Below are 15,748 nucleotides of genomic sequence, written 5' to 3'. Positions count from 1 at the left end.
AATGTATAGTTGTGCATCGTGAGAGGTATCACAGCGTCGTGTGAGCCCGGATAGCTCAGTCGGTAGAGCATTAGGCTTTTAACCTAAGGGTCCAGGGTTCAAGTCCCTGTCCGGGCGGAAATTTTAATACTTTGGTAGCGATTCGTCTGGTAGCGGTGGAAACGCTACGGAAAATAACGAAGCTACGCCGTTTTCTGACACCACAGTGCTTTAAACGGTAGCAGTTGCATGTGTCGGGACAACACCGCGCTACCGGCAGTCGTGGCCGAGTGGTTAAGGCGTCTGACTCGAAATCAGATTCCCTCTGGGAGCGTAGGTTCGAATCCTACCGGCTGCGTGCGATTTTGCGTAAAGAGGAGCAAAAATTTTCGCACACATGTGACATGCGTGGGCGAATGCGGGTGCAAACCAGTGACGCCATTCTCAACAAGACGAAAGTTTCCGTTTAAGAATACTGAGTTTCGCGACGACCGCTGCTTACTGTGGCCATCGGTTCACCTCGCACTGACGCTGGGACTGCAGAAAGCCGTCGCTGAGATCGTGAGTACACAGATGTGCTCGAAAGTGTAGGACAGAGCGAACATTCATTTCTTTTTAAGAATCGCAATTCAATCATTCGAGTGCGGCAAAGGCAGTGGTGCAGCGTTTCTTTTCTTAAGATCTCGCAGCTGCTTGGAGGTATGTCCATCGTTTTAAGACGACAGAAAACTAGCGTCAGCGGTGCGTCAGTGGGAAGTCGGTGAAGTCGCCATTGGAGCCATAAGCCAGTAATTACAACATGCGAATCACTCGCACACCATGTAGCATGCACCACAACGCTCGGCCGAGGGACCGGACAGCTCAGTCGGTAGAGCGCTAGACCCTCAACCAAAGGGTCCCGGGCTCAAACCCCCGCCAGGCGAAAATTAACACACTGTCGTAACGGCTAATGGAAACCCTACAGAAAAGAGTGACGCCACGCCGCTTTCTGCCATCAGATTGCTTCTAAAGACGGCGGTTCCACTTGTGCCACCGGCAGTCGTGGCCGAGTGGTTAAGGCGTCTGACTTGAAATCAGATTCCCTCTGGGAGCGTAGGTTCGAGTCCTGCCGACTGCGAAAATTTTCTCGCTCTCAAAAGATGGACGTTCAGCTGCATCCTAGCAGTTGCGTCACTACTAAACACGCGCGTCACCAGCAATGTGCAGTGTTATTTGATCGAGGGCGCAGCGTTACAGTCGCGCCCAGAAGCCGCAGCTCATCTCCTCGTCTCACAGCCGCCCACCGGGTGTTAGTACAAGTGTCGCCTCACTGGGCAGTGCAGATGTGTCCATTTTAGCTTGCAGACGATGACGTGTAGCAATTGATGAGCTAACGCAATTCGAATGTTTTACCGTGTGTATCTCCTAGATACTGCCTCTCATACGGTGGAGAGGCTCACTCCTTCTTGTGTCTCGTTCTCTGCACACGAGTTGCCCCTGGCATCGATATAGCACGGGTTTTCTAGCGTCAGCGCGGCGTCACGTGAAGTCAGCGAAGTGAATATTACACGAGTCGAGTCGACATGTTTGCTTGTTACGATGATGGAAGCAGAAGAAATGTGTGTGGGACTTCACTGCATCGGCTGCTCGCCTTTCAGCGTCCCTGTGTCTTATCAGACGAAGGTGACTGTGAAATTGGCAACGAGGCAGAGGTTAACAAACACATGCAAACAGGAACGTTCAACGTCAGCCGAAATAGCTCAGTTGGGAGAGCGTTAGACTGAAGATCTAAAGGTCCCTGGTTCGATCCCGGGTTTCGGCAGGTATTCGTTTTGATGCGACGCCAATGGAATTGCTCTGCGTTGGTGATAATGCAACTACCGCTGACAACAAAAATGACTCTCTCCTGTAGCTGTTCTGGTTGTCTAGTGCATGCCATAAGAGAGACTCACTAGACAACTAACTCCCTTAGAAGCAAAAGAATCAAAAAAGTCCTACCGACTGCGTTCCTTTTTCTGTGTCAGGTGGTGAAGAACGTCTTCAACGGAACCGTGAAACGAGCGAAAACGTGGGAAACATTGCATTCGAAATGCTTGCGAGTTTTCCAATTGCCCAGTGAGTGTCGACAAAATATGTAAATTCTCTGCTCCAACGTATGAGACGCAACGACTCCTGCAATTTGTTGTTGCATCGTGTGTCAGCAGTCTTCGATAGTGTGTTACGAGCTTAGTGCGATAAGTTTGCAGGCAGCATTTAGGCGACGTTTTATTAGTAACGGCCCCATGCAGCGATTGCACAACAGTAAAGGACATGAGTCAATGTATAGTTGTGCATCGTGAGAGGTATCACAGCGTCGTGTGAGCCCGGATAGCTCAGTCGGTAGAGCATTAGGCTTTTAACCTAAGGGTCCAGGGTTCAAGTCCCTGTCCGGGCGGAAATTTTAATACTTTGGTAGCGATTCGTCTGGTAGCGGTGGAAACGCTACGGAAAATAACGAAGCTACGCCGTTTTCTGACACCACAGTGCTTTAAACGGTAGCAGTTGCATGTGTCGGGACAACACCGCGCTACCGGCAGTCGTGGCCGAGTGGTTAAGGCGTCTGACTCGAAATCAGATTCCCTCTGGGAGCGTAGGTTCGAATCCTACCGGCTGCGTGCGATTTTGCGTAAAGAGGAGCAAAAATTTTCGCACACATGTGACATGCGTGGGCGAATGCGGGTGCAAACCAGTGACGCCATTCTCAACAAGACGAAAGTTTCCGTTTAAGAATACTGAGTTTCGCGACGACCGCTGCTTACTGTGGCCATCGGTTCACCTCGCACTGACGCTGGGACTGCAGAAAGCCGTCGCTGAGATCGTGAGTACACAGATGTGCTCGAAAGTGTAGGACAGAGCGAACATTCATTTCTTTTTAAGAATCGCAATTCAATCATTCGAGTGCGGCAAAGGCAGTGGTGCAGCGTTTCTTTTCTTAAGATCTCGCAGCTGCTTGGAGGTATGTCCATCGTTTTAAGACGACAGAAAACTAGCGTCAGCGGTGCGTCAGTGGGAAGTCGGTGAAGTCGCCATTGGAGCCATAAGCCAGTAATTACAACATGCGAATCACTCGCACACCATGTAGCATGCACCACAACGCTCGGCCGAGGGACCGGACAGCTCAGTCGGTAGAGCGCTAGACCCTCAACCAAAGGGTCCCGGGCTCAAACCCCCGCCAGGCGAAAATTAACACACTGTCGTAACGGCTAATGGAAACCCTACAGAAAAGAGTGACGCCACGCCGCTTTCTGCCATCAGATTGCTTCTAAAGACGGCGGTTCCACTTGTGCCACCGGCAGTCGTGGCCGAGTGGTTAAGGCGTCTGACTTGAAATCAGATTCCCTCTGGGAGCGTAGGTTCGAGTCCTGCCGACTGCGAAAATTTTCTCGCTCTCAAAAGATGGACGTTCAGCTGCATCCTAGCAGTTGCGTCACTACTAAACACGCGCGTCACCAGCAATGTGCAGTGTTATTTGATCGAGGGCGCAGCGTTACAGTCGCGCCCAGAAGCCGCAGCTCATCTCCTCGTCTCACAGCCGCCCACCGGGTGTTAGTACAAGTGTCGCCTCACTGGGCAGTGCAGATGTGTCCATTTTAGCTTGCAGACGATGACGTGTAGCAATTGATGAGCTAACGCAATTCGAATGTTTTACCGTGTGTATCTCCTAGATACTGCCTCTCATACGGTGGAGAGGCTCACTCCTTCTTGTGTCTCGTTCTCTGCACACGAGTTGCCCCTGGCATCGATATAGCACGGGTTTTCTAGCGTCAGCGCGGCGTCACGTGAAGTCAGCGAAGTGAATATTACACGAGTCGAGTCGACATGTTTGCTTGTTACGATGATGGAAGCAGAAGAAATGTGTGTGGGACTTCACTGCATCGGCTGCTCGCCTTTCAGCGTCCCTGTGTCTTATCAGACGAAGGTGACTGTGAAATTGGCAACGAGGCAGAGGTTAACAAACACATGCAAACAGGAACGTTCAACGTCAGCCGAAATAGCTCAGTTGGGAGAGCGTTAGACTGAAGATCTAAAGGTCCCTGGTTCGATCCCGGGTTTCGGCAGGTATTCGTTTTGATGCGACGCCAATGGAATTGCTCTGCGTTGGTGATAATGCAACTACCGCTGACAACAAAAATGACTCTCTCCTGTAGCTGTTCTGGTTGTCTAGTGCATGCCATAAGAGAGACTCACTAGACAACTAACTCCCTTAGAAGCAAAAGAATCAAAAAAGTCCTACCGACTGCGTTCCTTTTTCTGTGTCAGGTGGTGAAGAACGTCTTCAACGGAACCGTGAAACGAGCGAAAACGTGGGAAACATTGCATTCGAAATGCTTGCGAATTTTCCAATTGCCCAGTGAGTGTCGACAAAATATGTAAATTCTCTGCTCCAACGTATGAGACGCAACGACTCCTGCAATTTGTTGTTGCATCGTGTGTCAGCAGTCTTCGATAGTGTGTTACGAGCTTAGTGCGATAAGTTTGCAGGCAGCATTTAGGCGACGTTTTATTAGTAACGGCCCCATGCAGCGATTGCACAACAGTAAAGGACATGAGTCAATGTATAGTTGTGCATCGTGAGAGGTATCACAGCGTCGTGTGAGCCCGGATAGCTCAGTCGGTAGAGCATTAGGCTTTTAACCTAAGGGTCCAGGGTTCAAGTCCCTGTCCGGGCGGAAATTTTAATACTTTGGTAGCGATTCGTCTGGTAGCGGTGGAAACGCTACGGAAAATAACGAAGCTACGCCGTTTTCTGACACCACAGTGCTTTAAACGGTAGCAGTTGCATGTGTCGGGACAACACCGCGCTACCGGCAGTCGTGGCCGAGTGGTTAAGGCGTCTGACTCGAAATCAGATTCCCTCTGGGAGCGTAGGTTCGAATCCTACCGGCTGCGTGCGATTTTGCGTAAAGAGGAGCAAAAATTTTCGCACACATGTGACATGCGTGGGCGAATGCGGGTGCAAACCAGTGACGCCATTCTCAACAAGACGAAAGTTTCCGTTTAAGAATACTGAGTTTCGCGACGACCGCTGCTTACTGTGGCCATCGGTTCACCTCGCACTGACGCTGGGACTGCAGAAAGCCGTCGCTGAGATCGTGAGTACACAGATGTGCTCGAAAGTGTAGGACAGAGCGAACATTCATTTCTTTTTAAGAATCGCAATTCAATCATTCGAGTGCGGCAAAGGCAGTGGTGCAGCGTTTCTTTTCTTAAGATCTCGCAGCTGCTTGGAGGTATGTCCATCGTTTTAAGACGACAGAAAACTAGCGTCAGCGGTGCGTCAGTGGGAAGTCGGTGAAGTCGCCATTGGAGCCATAAGCCAGTAATTACAACATGCGAATCACTCGCACACCATGTAGCATGCACCACAACGCTCGGCCGAGGGACCGGACAGCTCAGTCGGTAGAGCGCTAGACCCTCAACCAAAGGGTCCCGGGCTCAAACCCCCGCCAGGCGAAAATTAACACACTGTCGTAACGGCTAATGGAAACCCTACAGAAAAGAGTGACGCCACGCCGCTTTCTGCCATCAGATTGCTTCTAAAGACGGCGGTTCCACTTGTGCCACCGGCAGTCGTGGCCGAGTGGTTAAGGCGTCTGACTTGAAATCAGATTCCCTCTGGGAGCGTAGGTTCGAGTCCTGCCGACTGCGAAAATTTTCTCGCTCTCAAAAGATGGACGTTCAGCTGCATCCTAGCAGTTGCGTCACTACTAAACACGCGCGTCACCAGCAATGTGCAGTGTTATTTGATCGAGGGCGCAGCGTTACAGTCGCGCCCAGAAGCCGCAGCTCATCTCCTCGTCTCACAGCCGCCCACCGGGTGTTAGTACAAGTGTCGCCTCACTGGGCAGTGCAGATGTGTCCATTTTAGCTTGCAGACGATGACGTGTAGCAATTGATGAGCTAACGCAATTCGAATGTTTTACCGTGTGTATCTCCTAGATACTGCCTCTCATACGGTGGAGAGGCTCACTCCTTCTTGTGTCTCGTTCTCTGCACACGAGTTGCCCCTGGCATCGATATAGCACGGGTTTTCTAGCGTCAGCGCGGCGTCACGTGAAGTCAGCGAAGTGAATATTACACGAGTCGAGTCGACATGTTTGCTTGTTACGATGATGGAAGCAGAAGAAATGTGTGTGGGACTTCACTGCATCGGCTGCTCGCCTTTCAGCGTCCCTGTGTCTTATCAGACGAAGGTGACTGTGAAATTGGCAACGAGGCAGAGGTTAACAAACACATGCAAACAGGAACGTTCAACGTCAGCCGAAATAGCTCAGTTGGGAGAGCGTTAGACTGAAGATCTAAAGGTCCCTGGTTCGATCCCGGGTTTCGGCAGGTATTCGTTTTGATGCGACGCCAATGGAATTGCTCTGCGTTGGTGATAATGCAACTACCGCTGACAACAAAAATGACTCTCTCCTGTAGCTGTTCTGGTTGTCTAGTGCATGCCATAAGAGAGACTCACTAGACAACTAACTCCCTTAGAAGCAAAAGAATCAAAAAAGTCCTACCGACTGCGTTCCTTTTTCTGTGTCAGGTGGTGAAGAACGTCTTCAACGGAACCGTGAAACGAGCGAAAACGTGGGAAACATTGCATTCGAAATGCTTGCGAATTTTCCAATTGCCCAGTGAGTGTCGACAAAATATGTAAATTCTCTGCTCCAACGTATGAGACGCAACGACTCCTGCAATTTGTTGTTGCATCGTGTGTCAGCAGTCTTCGATAGTGTGTTACGAGCTTAGTGCGATAAGTTTGCAGGCAGCATTTAGGCGACGTTTTATTAGTAACGGCCCCATGCAGCGATTGCACAACAGTAAAGGACATGAGTCAATGTATAGTTGTGCATCGTGAGAGGTATCACAGCGTCGTGTGAGCCCGGATAGCTCAGTCGGTAGAGCATTAGGCTTTTAACCTAAGGGTCCAGGGTTCAAGTCCCTGTCCGGGCGGAAATTTTAATACTTTGGTAGCGATTCGTCTGGTAGCGGTGGAAACGCTACGGAAAATAACGAAGCTACGCCGTTTTCTGACACCACAGTGCTTTAAACGGTAGCAGTTGCATGTGTCGGGACAACACCGCGCTACCGGCAGTCGTGGCCGAGTGGTTAAGGCGTCTGACTCGAAATCAGATTCCCTCTGGGAGCGTAGGTTCGAATCCTACCGGCTGCGTGCGATTTTGCGTAAAGAGGAGCAAAAATTTTCGCACACATGTGACATGCGTGGGCGAATGCGGGTGCAAACCAGTGACGCCATTCTCAACAAGACGAAAGTTTCCGTTTAAGAATACTGAGTTTCGCGACGACCGCTGCTTACTGTGGCCATCGGTTCACCTCGCACTGACGCTGGGACTGCAGAAAGCCGTCGCTGAGATCGTGAGTACACAGATGTGCTCGAAAGTGTAGGACAGAGCGAACATTCATTTCTTTTTAAGAATCGCAATTCAATCATTCGAGTGCGGCAAAGGCAGTGGTGCAGCGTTTCTTTTCTTAAGATCTCGCAGCTGCTTGGAGGTATGTCCATCGTTTTAAGACGACAGAAAACTAGCGTCAGCGGTGCGTCAGTGGGAAGTCGGTGAAGTCGCCATTGGAGCCATAAGCCAGTAATTACAACATGCGAATCACTCGCACACCATGTAGCATGCACCACAACGCTCGGCCGAGGGACCGGACAGCTCAGTCGGTAGAGCGCTAGACCCTCAACCAAAGGGTCCCGGGCTCAAACCCCCGCCAGGCGAAAATTAACACACTGTCGTAACGGCTAATGGAAACCCTACAGAAAAGAGTGACGCCACGCCGCTTTCTGCCATCAGATTGCTTCTAAAGACGGCGGTTCCACTTGTGCCACCGGCAGTCGTGGCCGAGTGGTTAAGGCGTCTGACTTGAAATCAGATTCCCTCTGGGAGCGTAGGTTCGAGTCCTGCCGACTGCGAAAATTTTCTCGCTCTCAAAAGATGGACGTTCAGCTGCATCCTAGCAGTTGCGTCACTACTAAACACGCGCGTCACCAGCAATGTGCAGTGTTATTTGATCGAGGGCGCAGCGTTACAGTCGCGCCCAGAAGCCGCAGCTCATCTCCTCGTCTCACAGCCGCCCACCGGGTGTTAGTACAAGTGTCGCCTCACTGGGCAGTGCAGATGTGTCCATTTTAGCTTGCAGACGATGACGTGTAGCAATTGATGAGCTAACGCAATTCGAATGTTTTACCGTGTGTATCTCCTAGATACTGCCTCTCATACGGTGGAGAGGCTCACTCCTTCTTGTGTCTCGTTCTCTGCACACGAGTTGCCCCTGGCATCGATATAGCACGGGTTTTCTAGCGTCAGCGCGGCGTCACGTGAAGTCAGCGAAGTGAATATTACACGAGTCGAGTCGACATGTTTGCTTGTTACGATGATGGAAGCAGAAGAAATGTGTGTGGGACTTCACTGCATCGGCTGCTCGCCTTTCAGCGTCCCTGTGTCTTATCAGACGAAGGTGACTGTGAAATTGGCAACGAGGCAGAGGTTAACAAACACATGCAAACAGGAACGTTCAACGTCAGCCGAAATAGCTCAGTTGGGAGAGCGTTAGACTGAAGATCTAAAGGTCCCTGGTTCGATCCCGGGTTTCGGCAGGTATTCGTTTTGATGCGACGCCAATGGAATTGCTCTGCGTTGGTGATAATGCAACTACCGCTGACAACAAAAATGACTCTCTCCTGTAGCTGTTCTGGTTGTCTAGTGCATGCCATAAGAGAGACTCACTAGACAACTAACTCCCTTAGAAGCAAAAGAATCAAAAAAGTCCTACCGACTGCGTTCCTTTTTCTGTGTCAGGTGGTGAAGAACGTCTTCAACGGAACCGTGAAACGAGCGAAAACGTGGGAAACATTGCATTCGAAATGCTTGCGAATTTTCCAATTGCCCAGTGAGTGTCGACAAAATATGTAAATTCTCTGCTCCAACGTATGAGACGCAACGACTCCTGCAATTTGTTGTTGCATCGTGTGTCAGCAGTCTTCGATAGTGTGTTACGAGCTTAGTGCGATAAGTTTGCAGGCAGCATTTAGGCGACGTTTTATTAGTAACGGCCCCATGCAGCGATTGCACAACAGTAAAGGACATGAGTCAATGTATAGTTGTGCATCGTGAGAGGTATCACAGCGTCGTGTGAGCCCGGATAGCTCAGTCGGTAGAGCATTAGGCTTTTAACCTAAGGGTCCAGGGTTCAAGTCCCTGTCCGGGCGGAAATTTTAATACTTTGGTAGCGATTCGTCTGGTAGCGGTGGAAACGCTACGGAAAATAACGAAGCTACGCCGTTTTCTGACACCACAGTGCTTTAAACGGTAGCAGTTGCATGTGTCGGGACAACACCGCGCTACCGGCAGTCGTGGCCGAGTGGTTAAGGCGTCTGACTCGAAATCAGATTCCCTCTGGGAGCGTAGGTTCGAATCCTACCGGCTGCGTGCGATTTTGCGTAAAGAGGAGCAAAAATTTTCGCACACATGTGACATGCGTGGGCGAATGCGGGTGCAAACCAGTGACGCCATTCTCAACAAGACGAAAGTTTCCGTTTAAGAATACTGAGTTTCGCGACGACCGCTGCTTACTGTGGCCATCGGTTCACCTCGCACTGACGCTGGGACTGCAGAAAGCCGTCGCTGAGATCGTGAGTACACAGATGTGCTCGAAAGTGTAGGACAGAGCGAACATTCATTTCTTTTTAAGAATCGCAATTCAATCATTCGAGTGCGGCAAAGGCAGTGGTGCAGCGTTTCTTTTCTTAAGATCTCGCAGCTGCTTGGAGGTATGTCCATCGTTTTAAGACGACAGAAAACTAGCGTCAGCGGTGCGTCAGTGGGAAGTCGGTGAAGTCGCCATTGGAGCCATAAGCCAGTAATTACAACATGCGAATCACTCGCACACCATGTAGCATGCACCACAACGCTCGGCCGAGGGACCGGACAGCTCAGTCGGTAGAGCGCTAGACCCTCAACCAAAGGGTCCCGGGCTCAAACCCCCGCCAGGCGAAAATTAACACACTGTCGTAACGGCTAATGGAAACCCTACAGAAAAGAGTGACGCCACGCCGCTTTCTGCCATCAGATTGCTTCTAAAGACGGCGGTTCCACTTGTGCCACCGGCAGTCGTGGCCGAGTGGTTAAGGCGTCTGACTTGAAATCAGATTCCCTCTGGGAGCGTAGGTTCGAGTCCTGCCGACTGCGAAAATTTTCTCGCTCTCAAAAGATGGACGTTCAGCTGCATCCTAGCAGTTGCGTCACTACTAAACACGCGCGTCACCAGCAATGTGCAGTGTTATTTGATCGAGGGCGCAGCGTTACAGTCGCGCCCAGAAGCCGCAGCTCATCTCCTCGTCTCACAGCCGCCCACCGGGTGTTAGTACAAGTGTCGCCTCACTGGGCAGTGCAGATGTGTCCATTTTAGCTTGCAGACGATGACGTGTAGCAATTGATGAGCTAACGCAATTCGAATGTTTTACCGTGTGTATCTCCTAGATACTGCCTCTCATACGGTGGAGAGGCTCACTCCTTCTTGTGTCTCGTTCTCTGCACACGAGTTGCCCCTGGCATCGATATAGCACGGGTTTTCTAGCGTCAGCGCGGCGTCACGTGAAGTCAGCGAAGTGAATATTACACGAGTCGAGTCGACATGTTTGCTTGTTACGATGATGGAAGCAGAAGAAATGTGTGTGGGACTTCACTGCATCGGCTGCTCGCCTTTCAGCGTCCCTGTGTCTTATCAGACGAAGGTGACTGTGAAATTGGCAACGAGGCAGAGGTTAACAAACACATGCAAACAGGAACGTTCAACGTCAGCCGAAATAGCTCAGTTGGGAGAGCGTTAGACTGAAGATCTAAAGGTCCCTGGTTCGATCCCGGGTTTCGGCAGGTATTCGTTTTGATGCGACGCCAATGGAATTGCTCTGCGTTGGTGATAATGCAACTACCGCTGACAACAAAAATGACTCTCTCCTGTAGCTGTTCTGGTTGTCTAGTGCATGCCATAAGAGAGACTCACTAGACAACTAACTCCCTTAGAAGCAAAAGAATCAAAAAAGTCCTACCGACTGCGTTCCTTTTTCTGTGTCAGGTGGTGAAGAACGTCTTCAACGGAACCGTGAAACGAGCGAAAACGTGGGAAACATTGCATTCGAAATGCTTGCGAATTTTCCAATTGCCCAGTGAGTGTCGACAAAATATGTAAATTCTCTGCTCCAACGTATGAGACGCAACGACTCCTGCAATTTGTTGTTGCATCGTGTGTCAGCAGTCTTCGATAGTGTGTTACGAGCTTAGTGCGATAAGTTTGCAGGCAGCATTTAGGCGACGTTTTATTAGTAACGGCCCCATGCAGCGATTGCACAACAGTAAAGGACATGAGTCAATGTATAGTTGTGCATCGTGAGAGGTATCACAGCGTCGTGTGAGCCCGGATAGCTCAGTCGGTAGAGCATTAGGCTTTTAACCTAAGGGTCCAGGGTTCAAGTCCCTGTCCGGGCGGAAATTTTAATACTTTGGTAGCGATTCGTCTGGTAGCGGTGGAAACGCTACGGAAAATAACGAAGCTACGCCGTTTTCTGACACCACAGTGCTTTAAACGGTAGCAGTTGCATGTGTCGGGACAACACCGCGCTACCGGCAGTCGTGGCCGAGTGGTTAAGGCGTCTGACTCGAAATCAGATTCCCTCTGGGAGCGTAGGTTCGAATCCTACCGGCTGCGTGCGATTTTGCGTAAAGAGGAGCAAAAATTTTCGCACACATGTGACATGCGTGGGCGAATGCGGGTGCAAACCAGTGACGCCATTCTCAACAAGACGAAAGTTTCCGTTTAAGAATACTGAGTTTCGCGACGACCGCTGCTTACTGTGGCCATCGGTTCACCTCGCACTGACGCTGGGACTGCAGAAAGCCGTCGCTGAGATCGTGAGTACACAGATGTGCTCGAAAGTGTAGGACAGAGCGAACATTCATTTCTTTTTAAGAATCGCAATTCAATCATTCGAGTGCGGCAAAGGCAGTGGTGCAGCGTTTCTTTTCTTAAGATCTCGCAGCTGCTTGGAGGTATGTCCATCGTTTTAAGACGACAGAAAACTAGCGTCAGCGGTGCGTCAGTGGGAAGTCGGTGAAGTCGCCATTGGAGCCATAAGCCAGTAATTACAACATGCGAATCACTCGCACACCATGTAGCATGCACCACAACGCTCGGCCGAGGGACCGGACAGCTCAGTCGGTAGAGCGCTAGACCCTCAACCAAAGGGTCCCGGGCTCAAACCCCCGCCAGGCGAAAATTAACACACTGTCGTAACGGCTAATGGAAACCCTACAGAAAAGAGTGACGCCACGCCGCTTTCTGCCATCAGATTGCTTCTAAAGACGGCGGTTCCACTTGTGCCACCGGCAGTCGTGGCCGAGTGGTTAAGGCGTCTGACTTGAAATCAGATTCCCTCTGGGAGCGTAGGTTCGAGTCCTGCCGACTGCGAAAATTTTCTCGCTCTCAAAAGATGGACGTTCAGCTGCATCCTAGCAGTTGCGTCACTACTAAACACGCGCGTCACCAGCAATGTGCAGTGTTATTTGATCGAGGGCGCAGCGTTACAGTCGCGCCCAGAAGCCGCAGCTCATCTCCTCGTCTCACAGCCGCCCACCGGGTGTTAGTACAAGTGTCGCCTCACTGGGCAGTGCAGATGTGTCCATTTTAGCTTGCAGACGATGACGTGTAGCAATTGATGAGCTAACGCAATTCGAATGTTTTACCGTGTGTATCTCCTAGATACTGCCTCTCATACGGTGGAGAGGCTCACTCCTTCTTGTGTCTCGTTCTCTGCACACGAGTTGCCCCTGGCATCGATATAGCACGGGTTTTCTAGCGTCAGCGCGGCGTCACGTGAAGTCAGCGAAGTGAATATTACACGAGTCGAGTCGACATGTTTGCTTGTTACGATGATGGAAGCAGAAGAAATGTGTGTGGGACTTCACTGCATCGGCTGCTCGCCTTTCAGCGTCCCTGTGTCTTATCAGACGAAGGTGACTGTGAAATTGGCAACGAGGCAGAGGTTAACAAACACATGCAAACAGGAACGTTCAACGTCAGCCGAAATAGCTCAGTTGGGAGAGCGTTAGACTGAAGATCTAAAGGTCCCTGGTTCGATCCCGGGTTTCGGCAGGTATTCGTTTTGATGCGACGCCAATGGAATTGCTCTGCGTTGGTGATAATGCAACTACCGCTGACAACAAAAATGACTCTCTCCTGTAGCTGTTCTGGTTGTCTAGTGCATGCCATAAGAGAGACTCACTAGACAACTAACTCCCTTAGAAGCAAAAGAATCAAAAAAGTCCTACCGACTGCGTTCCTTTTTCTGTGTCAGGTGGTGAAGAACGTCTTCAACGGAACCGTGAAACGAGCGAAAACGTGGGAAACATTGCATTCGAAATGCTTGCGAATTTTCCAATTGCCCAGTGAGTGTCGACAAAATATGTAAATTCTCTGCTCCAACGTATGAGACGCAACGACTCCTGCAATTTGTTGTTGCATCGTGTGTCAGCAGTCTTCGATAGTGTGTTACGAGCTTAGTGCGATAAGTTTGCAGGCAGCATTTAGGCGACGTTTTATTAGTAACGGCCCCATGCAGCGATTGCACAACAGTAAAGGACATGAGTCAATGTATAGTTGTGCATCGTGAGAGGTATCACAGCGTCGTGTGAGCCCGGATAGCTCAGTCGGTAGAGCATTAGGCTTTTAACCTAAGGGTCCAGGGTTCAAGTCCCTGTCCGGGCGGAAATTTTAATACTTTGGTAGCGATTCGTCTGGTAGCGGTGGAAACGCTACGGAAAATAACGAAGCTACGCCGTTTTCTGACACCACAGTGCTTTAAACGGTAGCAGTTGCATGTGTCGGGACAACACCGCGCTACCGGCAGTCGTGGCCGAGTGGTTAAGGCGTCTGACTCGAAATCAGATTCCCTCTGGGAGCGTAGGTTCGAATCCTACCGGCTGCGTGCGATTTTGCGTAAAGAGGAGCAAAAATTTTCGCACACATGTGACATGCGTGGGCGAATGCGGGTGCAAACCAGTGACGCCATTCTCAACAAGACGAAAGTTTCCGTTTAAGAATACTGAGTTTCGCGACGACCGCTGCTTACTGTGGCCATCGGTTCACCTCGCACTGACGCTGGGACTGCAGAAAGCCGTCGCTGAGATCGTGAGTACACAGATGTGCTCGAAAGTGTAGGACAGAGCGAACATTCATTTCTTTTTAAGAATCGCAATTCAATCATTCGAGTGCGGCAAAGGCAGTGGTGCAGCGTTTCTTTTCTTAAGATCTCGCAGCTGCTTGGAGGTATGTCCATCGTTTTAAGACGACAGAAAACTAGCGTCAGCGGTGCGTCAGTGGGAAGTCGGTGAAGTCGCCATTGGAGCCATAAGCCAGTAATTACAACATGCGAATCACTCGCACACCATGTAGCATGCACCACAACGCTCGGCCGAGGGACCGGACAGCTCAGTCGGTAGAGCGCTAGACCCTCAACCAAAGGGTCCCGGGCTCAAACCCCCGCCAGGCGAAAATTAACACACTGTCGTAACGGCTAATGGAAACCCTACAGAAAAGAGTGACGCCACGCCGCTTTCTGCCATCAGATTGCTTCTAAAGACGGCGGTTCCACTTGTGCCACCGGCAGTCGTGGCCGAGTGGTTAAGGCGTCTGACTTGAAATCAGATTCCCTCTGGGAGCGTAGGTTCGAGTCCTGCCGACTGCGAAAATTTTCTCGCTCTCAAAAGATGGACGTTCAGCTGCATCCTAGCAGTTGCGTCACTACTAAACACGCGCGTCACCAGCAATGTGCAGTGTTATTTGATCGAGGGCGCAGCGTTACAGTCGCGCCCAGAAGCCGCAGCTCATCTCCTCGTCTCACAGCCGCCCACCGGGTGTTAGTACAAGTGTCGCCTCACTGGGCAGTGCAGATGTGTCCATTTTAGCTTGCAGACGATGACGTGTAGCAATTGATGAGCTAACGCAATTCGAATGTTTTACCGTGTGTATCTCCTAGATACTGCCTCTCATACGGTGGAGAGGCTCACTCCTTCTTGTGTCTCGTTCTCTGCACACGAGTTGCCCCTGGCATCGATATAGCACGGGTTTTCTAGCGTCAGCGCGGCGTCACGTGAAGTCAGCGAAGTGAATATTACACGAGTCGAGTCGACATGTTTGCTTGTTACGATGATGGAAGCAGAAGAAATGTGTGTGGGACTTCACTGCATCGGCTGCTCGCCTTTCAGCGTCCCTGTGTCTTATCAGACGAAGGTGACTGTGAAATTGGCAACGAGGCAGAGGTTAACAAACACATGCAAACAGGAACGTTCAACGTCAGCCGAAATAGCTCAGTTGGGAGAGCGTTAGACTGAAGATCTAAAGGTCCCTGGTTCGATCCCGGGTTTCGGCAGGTATTCGTTTTGATGCGACGCCAATGGAATTGCTCTGCGTTGGTGATAATGCAACTACCGCTGACAACAAAAATGACTCTCTCCTGTAGCTGTTCTGGTTGTCTAGTGCATGCCATAAGAGAGACTCACTAGACAACTAACTCCCTTAGAAGCAAAAGAATCAAAAAAGTCCTACCGACTGCGTTCCTTTTTCTGTGTCAGGTGGTGAAGAACGTCTTCAACGGAACCGTGAAACGAGCGAAAACGTGGGAAACATTGCATTCGAAATGCTTGCGAATTTTCCAATTGCCCAGTGAGTGTCGACAAAATATGTAAAT

General features: G+C 50.5%; 28 non-coding genes across 28 annotated transcripts; all 28 read left to right on the top strand.

The window, feature by feature from the left end:
- Positions 1 to 44: 44 nt before the first annotated feature.
- On the top strand, positions 45 to 117 carry Trnak-uuu. The gene has a single exon. It is a non-coding gene; the product is annotated as a tRNA-Lys (tRNA).
- Positions 118 to 255: 138 nt separating this feature from the next.
- Trnas-cga lies at positions 256 to 337 on the top strand. The gene has a single exon. It is a non-coding gene; the product is annotated as a tRNA-Ser (tRNA).
- A 677-nt stretch (positions 338 to 1,014) lies between these two features.
- Positions 1,015 to 1,096, top strand: Trnas-uga. The gene has a single exon. It is a non-coding gene; the product is annotated as a tRNA-Ser (tRNA).
- A 611-nt stretch (positions 1,097 to 1,707) lies between these two features.
- Positions 1,708 to 1,780, top strand: Trnaf-gaa. Its single transcript has one exon. It is a non-coding gene; the product is annotated as a tRNA-Phe (tRNA).
- Positions 1,781 to 2,319: 539 nt separating this feature from the next.
- Trnak-uuu lies at positions 2,320 to 2,392 on the top strand. The gene has a single exon. It is a non-coding gene; the product is annotated as a tRNA-Lys (tRNA).
- A 138-nt stretch (positions 2,393 to 2,530) lies between these two features.
- Positions 2,531 to 2,612, top strand: Trnas-cga. Its single transcript has one exon. It is a non-coding gene; the product is annotated as a tRNA-Ser (tRNA).
- Positions 2,613 to 3,289: 677 nt separating this feature from the next.
- Positions 3,290 to 3,371, top strand: Trnas-uga. Its single transcript has one exon. It is a non-coding gene; the product is annotated as a tRNA-Ser (tRNA).
- A 611-nt stretch (positions 3,372 to 3,982) lies between these two features.
- Positions 3,983 to 4,055, top strand: Trnaf-gaa. The gene has a single exon. It is a non-coding gene; the product is annotated as a tRNA-Phe (tRNA).
- Positions 4,056 to 4,594: 539 nt separating this feature from the next.
- Trnak-uuu lies at positions 4,595 to 4,667 on the top strand. Its single transcript has one exon. It is a non-coding gene; the product is annotated as a tRNA-Lys (tRNA).
- A 138-nt stretch (positions 4,668 to 4,805) lies between these two features.
- Positions 4,806 to 4,887, top strand: Trnas-cga. Its single transcript has one exon. It is a non-coding gene; the product is annotated as a tRNA-Ser (tRNA).
- A 677-nt stretch (positions 4,888 to 5,564) lies between these two features.
- Trnas-uga lies at positions 5,565 to 5,646 on the top strand. The gene has a single exon. It is a non-coding gene; the product is annotated as a tRNA-Ser (tRNA).
- A 611-nt stretch (positions 5,647 to 6,257) lies between these two features.
- On the top strand, positions 6,258 to 6,330 carry Trnaf-gaa. Its single transcript has one exon. It is a non-coding gene; the product is annotated as a tRNA-Phe (tRNA).
- A 539-nt stretch (positions 6,331 to 6,869) lies between these two features.
- Trnak-uuu lies at positions 6,870 to 6,942 on the top strand. The gene has a single exon. It is a non-coding gene; the product is annotated as a tRNA-Lys (tRNA).
- Positions 6,943 to 7,080: 138 nt separating this feature from the next.
- Positions 7,081 to 7,162, top strand: Trnas-cga. The gene has a single exon. It is a non-coding gene; the product is annotated as a tRNA-Ser (tRNA).
- A 677-nt stretch (positions 7,163 to 7,839) lies between these two features.
- Trnas-uga lies at positions 7,840 to 7,921 on the top strand. Its single transcript has one exon. It is a non-coding gene; the product is annotated as a tRNA-Ser (tRNA).
- Positions 7,922 to 8,532: 611 nt separating this feature from the next.
- Positions 8,533 to 8,605, top strand: Trnaf-gaa. The gene has a single exon. It is a non-coding gene; the product is annotated as a tRNA-Phe (tRNA).
- Positions 8,606 to 9,144: 539 nt separating this feature from the next.
- Positions 9,145 to 9,217, top strand: Trnak-uuu. The gene has a single exon. It is a non-coding gene; the product is annotated as a tRNA-Lys (tRNA).
- Positions 9,218 to 9,355: 138 nt separating this feature from the next.
- On the top strand, positions 9,356 to 9,437 carry Trnas-cga. The gene has a single exon. It is a non-coding gene; the product is annotated as a tRNA-Ser (tRNA).
- Positions 9,438 to 10,114: 677 nt separating this feature from the next.
- Positions 10,115 to 10,196, top strand: Trnas-uga. The gene has a single exon. It is a non-coding gene; the product is annotated as a tRNA-Ser (tRNA).
- A 611-nt stretch (positions 10,197 to 10,807) lies between these two features.
- On the top strand, positions 10,808 to 10,880 carry Trnaf-gaa. Its single transcript has one exon. It is a non-coding gene; the product is annotated as a tRNA-Phe (tRNA).
- Positions 10,881 to 11,419: 539 nt separating this feature from the next.
- Positions 11,420 to 11,492, top strand: Trnak-uuu. Its single transcript has one exon. It is a non-coding gene; the product is annotated as a tRNA-Lys (tRNA).
- A 138-nt stretch (positions 11,493 to 11,630) lies between these two features.
- Positions 11,631 to 11,712, top strand: Trnas-cga. The gene has a single exon. It is a non-coding gene; the product is annotated as a tRNA-Ser (tRNA).
- A 677-nt stretch (positions 11,713 to 12,389) lies between these two features.
- Trnas-uga lies at positions 12,390 to 12,471 on the top strand. The gene has a single exon. It is a non-coding gene; the product is annotated as a tRNA-Ser (tRNA).
- Positions 12,472 to 13,082: 611 nt separating this feature from the next.
- Trnaf-gaa lies at positions 13,083 to 13,155 on the top strand. Its single transcript has one exon. It is a non-coding gene; the product is annotated as a tRNA-Phe (tRNA).
- Positions 13,156 to 13,694: 539 nt separating this feature from the next.
- On the top strand, positions 13,695 to 13,767 carry Trnak-uuu. The gene has a single exon. It is a non-coding gene; the product is annotated as a tRNA-Lys (tRNA).
- A 138-nt stretch (positions 13,768 to 13,905) lies between these two features.
- Trnas-cga lies at positions 13,906 to 13,987 on the top strand. The gene has a single exon. It is a non-coding gene; the product is annotated as a tRNA-Ser (tRNA).
- A 677-nt stretch (positions 13,988 to 14,664) lies between these two features.
- Trnas-uga lies at positions 14,665 to 14,746 on the top strand. Its single transcript has one exon. It is a non-coding gene; the product is annotated as a tRNA-Ser (tRNA).
- A 611-nt stretch (positions 14,747 to 15,357) lies between these two features.
- Trnaf-gaa lies at positions 15,358 to 15,430 on the top strand. The gene has a single exon. It is a non-coding gene; the product is annotated as a tRNA-Phe (tRNA).
- Positions 15,431 to 15,748: the final 318 nt, after the last annotated feature.

Source organism: Schistocerca americana, unplaced genomic scaffold (genome assembly GCF_021461395.2).
Source record: "Schistocerca americana isolate TAMUIC-IGC-003095 unplaced genomic scaffold, iqSchAmer2.1 HiC_scaffold_1388, whole genome shotgun sequence".
Taxonomy (NCBI): domain Eukaryota; kingdom Metazoa; phylum Arthropoda; class Insecta; order Orthoptera; family Acrididae; genus Schistocerca; species Schistocerca americana.
The sequence above is the reverse complement of the archived record's forward strand: the minus strand, read 5'-3'. Positions and strand labels throughout refer to the sequence as shown.